Source organism: Mauremys mutica, chromosome 4 (assembly GCF_020497125.1).
Source record: "Mauremys mutica isolate MM-2020 ecotype Southern chromosome 4, ASM2049712v1, whole genome shotgun sequence".
NCBI lineage: Eukaryota > Metazoa > Chordata > Testudines > Geoemydidae > Mauremys > Mauremys mutica.
This window is the reverse complement of record NC_059075.1, coordinates 88,903,856-88,917,492: the sequence shown is the minus strand read 5'-3', so window position 1 is coordinate 88,917,492 and position 13,637 is coordinate 88,903,856. Positions and strand designations below refer to the sequence as shown.

The following is a 13,637-nucleotide window of genomic DNA, read 5'->3' as shown; positions in this document are numbered from 1 at the left end:
CGCGATTGGCGGTGCTTTCGGCGGCAGCTCTACTGCCACCGCTTCTTTGGCGACGGATCCCTGAGTCCCTCTCGGAGGGAAGGACCTGCCACCGAATTGCCACCACCGCTTCATTCATTCTTCAGTGGCAATTCTGCGGCGGGTCCTTCTCTCCAACAAGGACTCAGGGACCCGCCGCTGAAGAGCCTGGAGCTGCCCTTGGGCGCAAAAATTCCTTGTTACGGCTCTGAAGAGACCAGTGATCTTCCATGTGATTTTGGGCACGAAAAGGTATTGTAGGTTTCAAAGACATCCATTTCAAATATATTCTAGAAGAAAAAGAGTAATCCTAAGGTCTCGAGAGTAGTGGTTTAGACTGGCAAAGTGGGAGGGGGCAAGAGGACAAATAAGACAATCCACAAAATATGTGGTTAGGAGATCTAAAATGACAGTGGATAGTAATAAACAAAAGTCTGTTCCTCTCTCCCTCTCACCCCATTACTGGTAATGGCAACAGATTTGGAAGTGCTGTTTTCATAAACTATAATTGATTTTGACTAAATACCTTTTCATTTTGAAGCCTCATTTTAATCTTGCTGTTGAAAAATTGAGATCAGCAAACAGCATTCAATCAGTTTCATATGGCACTTTAGGGCAAACAATAGGAACCGGGCTTGCAGGGTGCGGTGTGCTGCCTGGGAGGTGCTGAGCAGATTCGGCTTGCGCTGATATCCAAAATTCATATGCCAGTCTAGTGCTTTGTGCAATTGGGCCCCAGGTTGGTTGGGCTGTCCGGATACTACTGTAATACAATAATAACAGGGTCAGCCTCTGTAATTTCCTCTTTATTTTTTCACACTGATAATGAGATGTAGTTACGCATATGCCACTATTGTGTGTTTTACATTTTCTCATATGCCTGCTTAGAACTCCGTTGGAGAATTTCCCCCCGAGAGAAGAATAAGTGTTTTTCTTCTCCTCTCTTCTCATCAATTGACAAACTCCAAGGACACCAGCTGATGCAGCGAAGCTATTTGTAGTCAGAAATTCATTTTTGAACAATGCTTTCCAATTCCTAGCGAATCTGTAACGTGTTGTTCAAACTGTGAATGTACACGATTCCACTAGGATTAACACACATACGTGTACTGAGGCCTTGAGCTGTGTATCAAACAGAGTGATCTTGGTTTACTGTTGTCAGGATTTTGTGGTGTTTGAATAACTGCCTCCTTAAATGTGGATCTCTGAACTTATTTACAGAGAGCAACTTATTTACAAAACCTTAGTTTTAGATATATAATACACACACTTTCTGAATATAAGATCACCACCCAGTCTAAAATAATGGCAATTATGCACAAAGGAAGACACTGAATTAAAGAGCAGCCTTCAATGGGCCCAGGATTTCACCCCATGTCCTACAGGATGTTGCGTGCCCTACGGTCTTATTGATTCCAATAACAAATTAAGGCACTGATCCTGCAATGAATCCTGCATGTACACAGGGGCCCTCTTCCATGGAGCTCATTGCAGAACCAGTGCCCAGACCTATGAAGCAGAATCTGCCAAGTGCTACTTTCTTGTAACAACAGTAACGTCTAACACTCTTTCAGGGACATTCCTAATCAGAGTCCATGTCATGGAGCTTGCTTGAGGAATTGTTTGTCTTCGTCTTGTGCAACAGTTTGACAGCTGAAATGAGATCACAGACATTACAGCTTATTCCTTAGGCTGGGTTTGGACTTTAATCGCAGCCTTCACAATCAAGCTATTTTGTTCAATAGGAAGACCTGGTCTGGTTGGGAAGCCTACAAGACTGGGCCTTCAAATGCTCCGCATTTAACTATGGGCCAAAGGCCCTGGCTTACTCCCAAAGCAGTCAGTGGCAAACTCTGACTTCAGTATGAATAGGCTGTGGCCCCAAATGCTGCCTCTTGCTTTGTAAGGAATTCATGTTCTACATGCCACAAAATGCATTTTCTATATAAATCTCTCTCTCTCTTACATATATAGAGAGCTGAGAATTCTTGTTCTTCAGCTCCAAAATCACAGGCCTCTGCCATTTTACCTATTGGGAAACTTCTTTAACTAACTGAAGTTTTAAGTCTCTTATTGTCTCTGTAGTCCAGCCACTGAAGTGCAACAGCATCGCTTGCTCATACAAACCAAGCCAGGACATGCAGTATCTGAGTTAGTCTCAGTCAATGGTAAAGTGAATTGGATTTGGCCTGTATCTAAGCTCACAGGAGATGGATTATACACTATGACTGTTCTAATGAAAATTAACTACAAAGGGATGATAACCTCTCTCTTTAAACAGAAAACCACTTCTCTTTCTTGTTTTAAACAAACATGTATTTTGTTACTATGTATGTTAATAAACTGCATAGTGACATAACCAACACTTCACCAGTAGAAATGTGACAAAATTCTGGTGAGGTAATATAAGTGGAATATCCTGTCCAATGCAAGGATTAGATTTAGACTATCAGAAATAAACTTTCCAACCCTGATCACCTTTGAATCTATGAAATTACAATAAATACTCGATATACATTATGATTCATCCAATAGGTCTTTGAGGCTTCTGCAGTAATTTAAGGGTGACATCATCTACTGTTTCACTAGGAAAAATCTATATATCAAGCTAAAATAGTTCCGATATTAGAATGCAGGCTCTATGTATTGTGACTTGTTAACATATGATCCCTGTTATAACACATTCATAACTTAGATCTGGATCCTGCAATAAGCACAACATAGGTAGAGTCCTGGGTTGTCATGGAGCCCTTTGACTTCATGTGGTCTAACCATGCAATCCATCATGCAGGATCAGGGCCTTCATTCCTACCCAAACACAGTGCATGCATTTTCAAAGGGTCAGAATACATGGCTGAATGACTTGTATGTTTTCTGCCACTGTTATAATTACAGTTTATTTGTATTTGTATTAGAATTATACCTAGGGGAATCTAGTGTACTAGGCCCCCATTGTGCTATGCTACTTTGTGCCTACTACAGCTGAGCTGTAACGCAGCACAATCTCTTGGGGATGAAAACCATTTTTTAATTAAGCAGTTGGAATACTGCATTATTTGAGGATCATTCAGCTTCTTCTAATCCTTATTTGATTTTAGCTTTATTTCACTAATGTACATCTCGCTCTTTGTTGTTATCTTTCTCTTTTGAATCTTCTCAGAAATCCATTTACTCTGGGTAATTGCTCCTTCATAAGGCACTTTTCTGTAACAGTCAGCACAATGACCTCATGTCAAAAGATGATGTTAAAATAAAGTGACTGTCATGATAAAGACATTAAAAAATAAAACAAATCTACTATTTGTTCCTGTTTCCAATTACCCACCACTACAAGAAATGAAATAAAGTGGATAAAAGTCATAGCTACGCTCTTAAAGGGAAGTCAGACACTCTTCAATAATATAAGAAACGACACTTAACATTATTTACTTACATGTATTGCTGGAGTCTGAACCTAGTAATCTTGATAGCAGGAGGCGGGGTAAGTATCAATACTGCTACTGAAGCATGAATCATATAGTGTTGTAGGTCATTTTATTCCCATGGCAACAATATTGCTAATGTATCTGCATGTGCTGGATTTATACTATCCTAATGAGCATAATACTACAGGGATAATGCTGTTAATAAAAGGAGTTTTATGCTAATGCTGCACTGTGTCAGTTTTTATATATGAATGCATCATACATACTAACAAAGCAATGCCATATGATTCATGGCATCTGAAGAAGTGGGTATTCACCCACGAAAGCTCATGCTGCAAAACGTCTGTTAGTCTATAAGGTGCCACAGGATTCTTTGCTGCTTCATATGATTCATGGTTCTACATTGGCTCTCACTTGGATTGAGCAAAGGGAAGTGTACTTTGCAAGCCTCTGTACCTGGGGCCGGTAGAAGCAACAAAATATCACACAGCAAGATACTGATTCAAGGAATATTTAAACAGATCAAGATTCCAACAGCTGGCAGCAAGAACTAATTCTGAATGGTCAGCTCTGGACTCTGTTGAATTATCACAATTCATCATTCAGACTGATAGCTGTCATGACCCCATGGACAAGAAAAGCCCTAATAAATAGCACAGGGCAGACTGAAGCTTTCAGCTGGGGACAGATGTGAGAGAAGGCACCAGACCTGATGGTTGAGGTCCCTTTTACAAGATTCATAGACTTTAAGGTTAGAAGGGACCATCATGTTGTTCCCTCTACAAACCCAGCAGTAGAGGCCAGTGTGTGAGTGGCAGGTAGGAACATGGCCGCCCCACAGCTCTCCATCTTTGGGGGTTTGGCTCTGCTGATGGTGCTAGACTCCCCGATCCTTGCATGCTTTGGAGCATGTACAGAGGTGAAAAGACACCTTATGCACTTATCTGCCTGCCCACCGACACTGTGCACCTACGCAAGGCTTGGCATAATCAAGCTCATGCTTCAGAGGGGTAGCCGTGTTAGTCTGGTTCTGTAGAAGGAGCAAAGAATCATGTGGCACCTTATAGACTAACAGACGTTTTGCAGCATGAGCTTTCGTGGGTGAATACCCACTTCTTCGGATGCAAGCTCATGCTGTATTTATTGTATTGGGACAAATGCAAGTGTTTACCATTAACTCTTACTGTATGGAAATAATATTTCATTGCAACAAAACACGATAATTGTATCTGAAGTCGCAGGCTTTTCTTTGAATTGCTCATTCCTGGAATAATGCAAACAGGAGGATGTGACACCTTTTTCAATAATTTTAATCAAAAACCCACTGAAGATTCATAGGTGACTCACTCCCAAAGTCTTGCAGCTTTGTTTTTCACTTAGCACTGTATCATTTAAAAATCATTTCAATGGCTGAACTTTCAATGAGAGGGATTGCAACTTTGCTCCAGAAGCTAACCCACATGCAGATGGATAGTGAGGTATGAAAATCAGGAAGATTCTGATCATAAAACTTTAAATCTCTGAAATTCTTCTTTTGAAAAATTATCTGTTCATTCTGGTGTGTTCTCTTATGAATAGCTGATCCAGTATTACCAGCCACATCATGTAGGGTTATATTTGTTTATAAACATGTAAGGTGCATTAAAAATATAGATCAGTTTAAGGGTCTGTGAACATTTTCATTATAATCTTGTCAGATATGTTGTTTTGATAAATTAATCATATGTTAGTGAAAGTGATCTAGCTATATTAATAAAGAGAGAGCAGACACGTATGTAAGCTCTTTTATGTGCTTTCACAAGTTTTGTATTTTGATTGGTATTTGTTTCCAGCTGTTTTTCTGCAGATATAGGGGGATAGTGCAAAACTACTGTTTTGAAATTGGTAAGTGAAGTGTTAAGCTTTGTGAACAAATAATTCAAATTTCACTCCCCAGGTCAACCAATGTACCTTAGTGCTAACTTAAAAAAAAATCTCTGCCATCCCAAAACTGTATTTCTCTTGAGCCGAGGTTGCCATTTTTTGTTGTAGAGCTGGGAAAATCTGAATTTCAGTCAAAACCTAAGCCAGGGTTTAAAAGAACCCAGGTCTTCAGAGATGGGGAAGTAGTGACCTCCATCTCATTATATCACTGGCTATAGTTCCCTAAGTTCAATACATTCATGATTTCATGTGTGGTGGGACAATGCTGTAGTGACATCTAGAATGAATGGCAGATTGTGTGTCTGTTTAAGTGTGCTACTGCTCAACTCATTCACGTCAATCACTCCTATGATACTATATATTTGTATCCCTTTTAAAAATCTGTTGGTTGTCACTATGGGTTAATAAAGTCTGGTCTATGGGAACATCAAGACTCTACAGAGAGAGATGGAGGCATAGTATAATGTAGCTTGTAAATGCTGAATGGCTCTGGAAAGCCAGTTTTGTTGCTGTTTCATTGATGATGTTTTTATTTTATAAGTCCCTGCCCTTATTTAAAACAGAAAATAAAACCTACATTAGTGGCCCAGAATACTTTGCTTTATAATAGCATTATCACAAGTTGGTGGCCATTATTGTATGACAACATAATATAGGACGGTTTTTTATTGATGAGTATTGTTAATGCTGCCTCCTAGGACAACAAGAGGCCAACTACCCTTAAATAAGAGATTAGGGACTTGCTAATATAGCCAGCATGTGACAATGATTTTGACAGGTACTTCCTGTCTATGACTTTCCCGCCTGGGGAACATTTTTTGAGAAGTTTGTCATGATTCAGTCTTGACTTCATCTAAATTCCTTTGAGTTCAAAGGTCCTTAGTAATTTGGGTCCAGGACAGTGTATGATGCAGACCCCAATAGATATTAACATCTGTGGTCAATATTGTCCTTCTGGCAATAGAAGAAAGGTAGTTTTATTAGTACTATCGGTGGCCTTTGATGATGTTAACCATGAGTTGTTGCTGATCTGTTCATGGAACGTGATGGGGTGATTGGGATCATTGTTCAATGGCTCCATTCCTTCTTTTCTGAAAGATCTTAGAGGTTGGTATTTGGTAACTGCTCATGATTGGCCTCTCATGGAGAATCCTACAGTATCCCATTCTATCATCAATGTGTATGTAAGGCTACTAGAGGAGATCAGGAGGCATTTGGGCTGCAGTGCCACCCGCCAATATGGTGATGTTTTATCCCTGTTTCATTTTCACTGAATTCAGTTGATGTTGTTTCTTTGCTTTCCAAATCCCCAGCCAAGGAAAGAAGATGCATGAAAGCCAACTGGCTGATGTTTAATATGGGTAAGATGGAGGTGAATCAGAGCTAAGAAACTAGAGGGGATTGTGACTTCCTTATTTGTTGGTGAAATATGTCCAGTCCTTGCCAAAGAGTTCCACAACTTTACAGGTACTTTTTGATCCCCATCTGCTTTTGGATTCATGGATTCACAGTTTTTAAGGCCAGAAAGGACTACATGATCACCTAGTCTGAGCTGCATAAATCAGGCCATAGGACTTCCCTGTTTTCTGTTTCAAGTCCAATAGCTGTGGTTTAACTAATGCTTATCTTTAGAAAAACATCCAGTCTTAGAATATCAGGGTTGGAAAGGACCTCAGGAGGTCATCTAGTCCAACCCACTGCTCAAAGCAGGACCAATCCCCTGACAGATTTTTGCCCCGATCCCTAAATGGCCTCTTCAAGGATTGAACTCACAACCCTGGGTTTAGCAGGCCAATGCTCAAACCACTGAGCTATCCCTCCCCTCTTGATTTTATAATTTCCACCACAGAAAGAGAATCCACCACAACCCTTAGTAAGTTGCTCCAGTGGTTAATTTACCCTCATTGTTAAAAAATGAGAGATTTATTTCTAGTCTGAATTTCTCTAGCTTCAACCTCAAGCCATTGGATCTTGTTTTACCTTGGCTGTTCAATTGAAGTTCCTTTTATTATTGATTTTTTCTCCCCAGGTGGGTACTTAAAGACTGTGATCAGGTAATATCTTAATTTTTGATAAATCATCTAGATTGAGCTCCTTTTGTTTGTCTTTTCTGAACCTTTCCCGTTTTTCAACATCCATCCTGAATTGTGGACACCAGAAATAAGCATTCCAAGAGTGGTCAAGCACTAAACACTGAGTTCATATTCAGCTGATTATCCACCAACTCTCCCAAGTCTTTTTCAGTTACTGCTTCCAAAGAGTCCCCCGTCCTGTAAGTATGGCCTATGTTTTTTGTTCCTAGATAATATAGGACTTTACACTTGGCTATATTGAAATACATGCTGTTTGATTATGCCCAGATTACTAAGTGATCCAAATCACTCCATGTCATTGATGTGTCCTCTTCATTATTTTCTACTCCCTCATCTTTGTTCCCCAGGTAGCTAACTGCACACAAACCTTTTGCTAAGAGATTGCAGCCTTTCCTCGGCTCATCACAGTCAGTCATCCGTACCTCTGTTCACTCTGGGTTGGAGTGCTGCAACATAGTGTACTTGGCACTGCCCAGGGAGACTGTTGTCTTTTGCTCTTTATGTAACAAACGCAATATGAAGGAACAATACGATCAGCAAAGTGAGGTCCAAATAATTGTTTACTAACTTTATACAGTGTGAAGGCCTCACTAGATAAATATTAGAGTTTGTAAAAAAAAAAATTCAACTGAACAGATTTCCATCAGAAAATACGGTTTTGTCAATATCTAAATGTTTCACGAGAATGTGTTAATTTTGACTAAACTTTTTATTACAAAATGAATTGGTGCCATTCCATGAAAAATTCTGATGTTTCATTCCAATTGGGAAGTAAAATGAATTCTGAAATGTTGGTATTCCCGCAGGACAGAAATTCCTTTTTCTGACCAGCTGTAATATATATGCTGCTGCTCTGGCCCAGTTCTGGTAGCTTCTGAAACACAGAAGACAGTGAGGACCACGAGAGAGTTCATAAACTGTGTAAAGGAATACTGCCCAATTCCTACATACCACAAAGATCATTAGGAAGCTTCAGTTAATTTAGTATGCCATCTTAACTAAGCAGGTCAGTCTGTGCATATTGCACCTGAGCTCCTTGAAGTATGCTGATATCTCACTGGCTTCTATGTGCAATTCAGGATGTTGGTTTTAATCAGCAATGCCCTTTATTGTTTGGGATCTGGCTACCTCAGAGACCATCTGCCATGTAATTTTCTCAATGGCTAAGACCAGCAAGATGCTTCTGCTTGACCGTTTCTAGTTGTGCACTCATATGGACTGACAGTGCAGGGTGTTTTCACTGGAGGATCCCTGCACCTGGAATGTGCTGTCTTGGTGATCTGCAAGAGCCTGAGTTTATTGACCTTCAGAGCATGGTATCTTGCCAAGTAAATGTGAACTGCTAATCTATGGATTCTTCCTCAGGAGAGTTTGAATGTGGGCTACATGAGGGGACTGTTTATGGTGCCTAGTGCAGACATATTTTTTAATCTGTTCCTTTTAAAAAACGTGTTGTCAGCCAGTTACAACTCCAAAACAGATAAATGACTTTGCAAACAGTTTTGACTTTTTTTGTAGTTCATGGGATTTGAAATGGACACAGTTTTCAATTTTTTATGAAGTTTTTCATATTAATTTTACCAAAATTCTTACCAAAATCATTATCAAAATGTTTTGTATACTGAGAAATTCTGTTTTCAGTAATAAAATGTGAGTTTTGATAAAATAATGTCAATAATGATTTACAAACAATTTTGATGAAAATATCAGTAAAAATGTTGCAGAAAACATTACAAAAACCAGACCGTTTTGAGGCCATCAACTTATTTTCATGAAAAGTTCTGTTTCTGGAAAAAAGATAATTTTATGGGGGAAAATTCTGCACAAAAAATTACAAATAACTCTAGTGCTGAGTGCATAAAAATCAAGAAGAAAATTCAATATGGTTGTATATTTCCTAGAAGGATGGAACTGTTCAGCTGTTTCAGTTACATTTGTCTCTTTTGTCTTACATCACTTTTATTTGAGGAAAGAAGCCTTACTGAATGTAGCCATCAGTGATGCATTGTATAAAAAACATTGAACGGGAATAACCAAACTGCTCTAAAGAGAAACTAAATGTTTTTGTTTTTTTAAAAAGGAACCTAGATGTTTATTTTTTCTCATTCACGGCATTTACTACATGTTTGACATTTAAGCTGCTATAAGTGAGAAGAGGAGAGTCCACCAGGAATTGGCTGGCTGATTAACTTAATTCATTAAGTGGTATATCTGTGCTTATTTACCATGGTTCAGGATTTCAGCCATTTATAGCAGCCAGTGGGGAGGAAAATACTGATTTGCCTGCTTGCTTTGAAATAGTTTGGGGTCTGTTCTTTAAATCCCATCAATAGATATGTTTTAACTCAAGTACCATTTAAAAATATATATTATCCAAAATTCTCTAGGAAAATCTAGCACTTAATAACAGAAGAACCTAAATTAAAGCTTTCTATTAAGAGAAGTAATTGATTCTCACATTTCACAAGATGAGGCTGATGTGATTATAGTAGGGATGTTAAACAACTGACAGCTCTCTCTAGTCTAATAAGTAAAGAAAAAGTCACATTCAAACAGCTCTGTGTTTCCATATGATTTTCAAATGTGGTACATAGACCAGGGGAAATGGGTATATTTTCAAAAGGGCCAAATACTGATCTCTGCAACTGTATTTGCAATTCTTTTTATAGAGCTGGTTGGGTTGGGGGAAATAAGTCACTTTTTGTCATAATTTTACACACACACACACACGTGTCACCCAGTTCCAGAATCCCAAAAGTTTGTCCAAGTTTCTGTGTGTGCAAACCACCTCTGTATTGTATGATAAGGTTTTGTGCAAGAAGACTGGACACACAGACAAAAAATATTCTGACTCTAATTTGAGAGGCTGTATTTGAAAATTAAAGAAATAGAGTGAGTTAATAGCTAATGACAACGAGCTATTTATGGTACTTAGAGGGATCTCACAATCTTTCGTGTATTTGCCCTCAGAATGCTCCTGTGAAGTAGAGAAGTGTTATTATCCCTATTTTCCTGATGAGGAACTGAGGTACAGACATTAAGTGACTTGCCCAAAGTCATACAGGAGGTCTCTGGCAGAACAGGGAATAGAAGTTGGGTCTCTGATGTCCCTAACCACTGAATCATCCTTCCTCTTTAAGGAGATGGGCTGGAACAAATAAGAGGGAGAAGATAAGGGAAGACAGCAACCTGTTTAGGTATAGGAGATGGTAAGGCAATAAATGAGAGAGGATGGTGAAAGGGAGAGTAGCTTGTCAGTTCTTTGTTTCAGGGGCCGTCTTTTTGTTATGTGTATACAGTGCCTTACACGAGGCAGCCCTAATCCATGACTGAGGCCCCTTGGCACTACCACAATACAAATAATAAACAGCAATAAGAAGAGAAAAATAGAGAAATCAATAAAATGGTTCATCAGTGGTCTCCCCCACACAGAGTGGTCAATGGTCCACTTTTAACTTCATTCTACTTCAGAAATCTTTTTCTTCAAACCTGTATAATAGCTAATCACCAATCATTTCCCTCTCCTGTGATTTTAATTGTCATCCATCCATGCTCCTTTCCCCACTCTCATGTTTAAATTTCTTGTGAAAATTATTCTTTAAGCTAAATAATCCTTTCTTCACCACTGATTTCCGTGGGCCTGGGATCAGGCCTTTCTGCTCTGGAAGATGTGGAGGTAACAGAAGAATAGAATAGTTTGTTGTGGCATTTCCAAAACATTGACTGGGTCCAGTTCCAAATCTAGTTTCAGATTTTAGCAAAAGCTGTACAGGAATGGCAGTAAATTATAGATTTCCATGTCTAATTATTATTACAATAATTAACATAATTACTGCTGTACTTTGCAATAGATTCTGCTGTGATAGACTGTGATAGACTTGCTGTAAATGTTTACCCCAAATGCTCTTTATCACTTTAGAAATCTCATAGGTTCCAGTCTTGCAATGACTGCACATTCAGAATTCCCATAGATTACCATTGGCTCCAATCTGAATGCACAAGGAATGCAGGGTCAGGACCATAGCAGTTACAGTAAGGGCAAAATTGGCTGACTTTTTTTCTTCTTCCCTGCAATGGATTTCTTATGGCTAAGGCTAAGATTTTGTCACGTATAGTTTTAGTAAAAATCATGGACCGGTCATGGGCAATAAAGAAAAATTCGTGGAAGCCTGTGACCTATCTGTGACTTTTACTAAAAAAATGCATGACAAAATGGGGATCTGCAGGGTCCCCACACCACCACTAGGGGCCCTGGCACAGAGCTGTGGGGTCCCTCCACTGCACAGAGCTCAGAGCTCTGGGGCGCCCTCGCTGTCCACAGCAGCTCTGAGCTCTGGGGCACCACAGGTGGCTGGGGGACTCTGCAGCTCCCAAGTGCCATGGGTTCAAGTCACAGAGGGCTCCGGAAGTCATGGATTCCGTGACTTTTGTGACCCCCGTGACAAAATCATAGCCTTACTTATGGCATAATACTACTAATAAAAGTGTCTTATTCTGGACATCTTGCTCAGAGAACCTTACTGGAAATGTATAAGTGGACAAGTTACTTCTTTTCTATGGCAAAGGTAACTACATCAGGGAACTTGCTAAAAGTTTTGGACAAGCAATGGAATTCTATAATTTGATTCACGGTGCATATGAAACTTATAATAAAAAGGCATTTCATTTACATCTCAGGTTGCCCTGAAATCACATTTTTAAGCATTCCATAGATGAGTCTTGGGGTTTGATGAAGTGCTAGCATCTGCTTATTGGGAAATAGAGACTTTCCTAGATAGGCTGGTACTAACATTTTGGAATTTGGTGTTGGAAAGAAAGAACAGTAAAATGCAATATCATTATTTAGGGGAGGGTAATGACCTTGCCAGTTACTATATAGCAGTGTTTCCCAAACGTGGGATGCTGCTTGTGTAGGGAAAGCCCCTGGCAGGCCGGGCCAGTTTGTTTACCTGCCGTGTCCACAGTTCGGCTGGTTGTGGATCCCACTGGCTGCAGTTTGCTGCTCCAGGCCAATGGGGGCTGCTGGAAGTGGCGCGGGCAGAGGGACATACTGGCCACCGCTTCCAGCAGCTCCTATTGGCCTGGAGCAGTGAACCGTGGCCAGTGGGAGCCGCGATCAGCCAGACCTGCAGACATGGCAGGTAAACAAACTGGCCCGGCCCACCAGGGACTTTTCCTAAACAAGCGGCGTCCCAAGTTTGGGAAACACTGCTATATAATAATTGACTCAAAAGCTGACTAGATACTATTAATAAAATGTCTAAGTGACAAATCACTTTCAGATCTTTTTTCTTCTGATCCTTCAGTAATTTCTATTGTCTTTGCTTCTTTTCCTTATAGTTGGTGTATAGTTTTCTACGCACATGTCTAACAGTGTCTTAAAGATACTGGGTGGAATTCTGGCCCCACCAAAGTCAATGGTAAAACTCCCATTGACTTCAATGGGGCCAGGATTTCACCTACTATCAGTGGTCCTAGCCCACTGGGGGCCTAAGCAGGAATATTTTTGGGGAGCTCCCCCAAGCACAACACATACTAAAAAACTGAATAGGGGGCCTCCTTGAGCTGCTTGGGGCCCTAAGCAATTGCTTAACCTGCTTATGTCTAGTGCCAGTACTGCATGTTCCTTTTATAAGAAACTCCTATGGACCCACTTCCTCTTGTTTTCCTCTCATTGAGCCCTGCCTGAGATGACTACATTGGCTGTGAAAGAGATGCCCAGTGCTGGCTTTCAACTACTGGTGGATCTTGCGCTCTTTCTTTCTTGGTCTTGTTTTAGCCCTTATTTTGTCCCCTTTAGCTTTGTTTATATTTTATATTTAACTTTAGTATTCAATATTTAATGTCCTGTATTTTGCATTTCAATGTCTCTTTCTGGGAGTGTTCAGGCTGTGTAAGCTGCCTAACACCCTTTACTTATAGTAAAACTGAGCTTTGTCTTAACTCTGTTGTTATGGGACCCCCCCTATCAGAGTGCCACCGGATGTGCTGGGGTCCACTGAGCACACTTGCCCTATCAGCCTGAGTTTCACTTGCACTGGGTTGCTGTGCCAGGCCCTCAAGCCCCTTTCCAGCACACACCCAAGCAAAGCCACAGCCAGCTGCAGACACAGACAGAAATCAGCTCTGTGTAGGAGGATTCAGCTAGGGCAATGGCCAGCACTCTGGTGCACACACC

General features: G+C 40.2%; 1 long non-coding RNA gene across 1 annotated transcript in view; it reads right to left on the bottom strand.

Annotated features, from left to right (window-relative positions):
• Window positions 1–354: 354 nt before the first annotated feature.
• Window positions 355–13,637, bottom strand: part of LOC123370382 — a 28,784-nt gene continuing 15,501 nt past the window's right edge. Inside the window, exon 3 of the long non-coding RNA XR_006579394.1 lies at window positions 355–781. This is a non-coding gene — a long non-coding RNA (uncharacterized LOC123370382). The remainder of the gene's footprint in view (window positions 782–13,637) is intronic.